Raw genomic sequence first — 2,749 nt, forward strand, 5'->3', positions numbered from 1 at the left:
GAGCTCAGGACCGACGTCACGTGGGGCAAGCCTGAGCCAGGAGTGACTGTCGCTGTCGCCAGAGGGCCAGGGGGGCTCTGCGGCTGGGCTCGCATCCCCTGGCCTGGGGGCAGGGCCCACCCGCCCGGACAGCTGGGCACAGGGCAGAGGAAGGAGAGCGGCCGAGCAGGGAGGTGTGGACAGCCACGGACTCAGGCCAAGTCCCGCTTGGCCAGGCCGCTCCCGCACGCGGCCTCCCGTGCCGCCCCAGCCTCGTCCCCAGCGCCCTCCACGCACGGCCTCTCGCCTTCCTGCATTCTCTCCTAAACCACTCGTGTTTGTCTTTTGTGCTGCCCAGGGTGAAGTACAGTGCTTTTGGAGGTGCTCACGTCGTCAGGCATGGGATCCCCGCCCTCCTAGACAGCCCAAGATCAAAATAACAAAGCCGGCCAAGGGGCGCACGCCTGATATCCTGGCCTCGGGAGGCTGAGGCAGGAGGATCACCTCAAGTTCAAGGCCAGCCTGGACTACACAGTGAGACCCTGTCATAAAAAAAATAAAAAACATAATAAAGTAAAATTTTTGAAGAAGAGCTCATAATATCTACCTCCCATTGCACCAAAATAAAACAGCACACAAGGAGGTGCTGTGACAACCATCCGCGCACGCGGTCCCTTGAGATCTCCGGGGTGGGTCCCAGGGCCATCCACTGACCCCGAAGCCCTCCGAGCTCAGGTCCCCTTCAGGGGCTGTGTCTAAACTGCGTACCCTGCGGGCTTCCGGTCCCCGCGAGGTGACCCGTACCTCAAAACACCACATGCACAGTCCTCACACGCGGACACCTGCAGCCCAAGGCCGACGCAGACAGAGGGGCAGGGCCTGGCGGGACCACGCTGCGACAAACTGTGCTACTTGCTGGGGGCCCCGGTGACAACTGAACGGCCGGGCCTTCCTCTGTGTGTCCCTGACGCACACAGGTGTGAGCACACACACACACAGCAGACGTAAAAATCTCCGCGCTCTGCCCACTCCTGTGGAGTAAAAGCACAGAGGCGTTTCACAGCAAACGGGATGACACAGGCGAGGGCAGCAAGGCGGGGGAGATCCTCCTCACTGAACACCAAGGTGCAGCTGTCCCCACACGAGGGAGGCTGAGGCAGGAGGATCGCCTCAAATTCAAGGGTGACGGTGTCTCAGAAAAGGGCTGGGGGTGGATTTCAGAGCAAAAGACCCAGGGTTCAATCCCCAGTACCACAGAAAAAATGTGCAGAAGGCCATCAAGCTAAACGTGTGCGAGGTGAAGCGTGAGCACACACACACACACACACACACACACACACACACGAACACATCAGGAGAAGCTCTCTGCGTCTCAGAGCTCAGCGTACCGGGGGCTTCTCTCTGGGGGTCCTGACCGCGCCCTGTTTACCTAACCACTCACACTTTTAGTTCCTGGCAGCGCAACTGCTTCGCTGGCAGAGGCTGTGAGAGGCAGCGGGTGTGGCTCCTCCGCCTGCCCCGAGGGCATCGCCCACGCCCGCCACCGGCCCGGCCTGCACCCAGCGCGCACACATCCCGGCGCCCCCGCTGCCTTGGCCCCCACAGCGGCGGAGATGCAGCTTCCTGGTTCCGGGCGCGCCCTCCTGCCAGGCCTGGCTCTGGCCTCACCCGCTGGCACTGCCCAGGCCCTGGCTCCCCGCCGGCGTGGGCGGCAGCTTCCTCCCTGCACCTGCATGCCACAGCCAGCTGGCCTGGCTCCTCGGGAGGCCCCGGGGAAGCACGGTCCCGCCGGCCGAGCCTCCTCTCCCTTGCCTGGGCTGAGTCAGCCTGCCTCTGTGGACCGCATTTGTCCGCGTGGGCTTCACGTCCTTCCTCCCCAGGCATGTCCTCTGGACAGGCCACAGGCCGTCGCCCTGCAGTGGACTCGGAGACGGGAGAGGTGCAGGGTGTTTACCTCAGAGTGTCCCAGGAGCAGCACCCGAAGAAGGCAGGAGAAAGGAATGGGGAACACGGGTAGGGGACTTGAGTCCGAGGCAGGCGCCAAGGCAGCCTTGAGGAGCCCAGAGGCGCCAGCACTGGCGAGGCCTTCCGGGAGCTGGGTTGGGCGGAGCAGACAGGCTTTTGTGTTCCGGAGGGAATTTTCTTCGTTGAGTGTGGGTCACACCCTGGAGCACTGTGACCTCGGGCCAGGTGACTTGGGGACAAGCGATCCCCTCAAGGACATAGGGAGAGCCTGCTTGGCACCGTGCCACCAGGGCAGGGCACAGGGGCCCAGGCCATCAAGAGAGGGAATGGACAGATGGGCCACCCGAGCCGCCACACCGAAGGCGCTATTGACGACAGGGACGGTGGTCGAGGAGCAGGCCACATGACCACCCCCACGCTGAGCCAGGACCCGGGCTCAGCCCTCTCGGGCACCACAGCCAGGAGAAAAGCTGGGCTGCGGGGTCCCACACTGGCCAGGGAGGGCGCAGGAGGCTGAGCCCAGGGTGAGCGCGCTGCCCCATGGCAGCCCCAGCCTGCAACACCGGGCCAACTGTCACTCCAGGGACACCAGAGGTTTCCTGCGCCTGTGAAAATCATACACTTCCCAGCGCCCTCCTTCCTCTGAAAATACACATTTGGCCCAGACCAAGCCTGGGCAGGATCAGGATCCACCTGACTCCGTGCCCAGGGCCCATCTCCAGCTGGAGCCAGTGTGCCAGGCACATCATGTGGAGCAGGAAAACCCATCACAGACAAGCATGGGCGAGGCTGGGTCATTCCAAAG

This window comes from Chinchilla lanigera, unplaced genomic scaffold, assembly GCF_000276665.1.
Source record: "Chinchilla lanigera isolate Chin_1 unplaced genomic scaffold, ChiLan1.0 scaffold00022, whole genome shotgun sequence".
Lineage (NCBI taxonomy): Eukaryota > Metazoa > Chordata > Mammalia > Rodentia > Chinchillidae > Chinchilla > Chinchilla lanigera.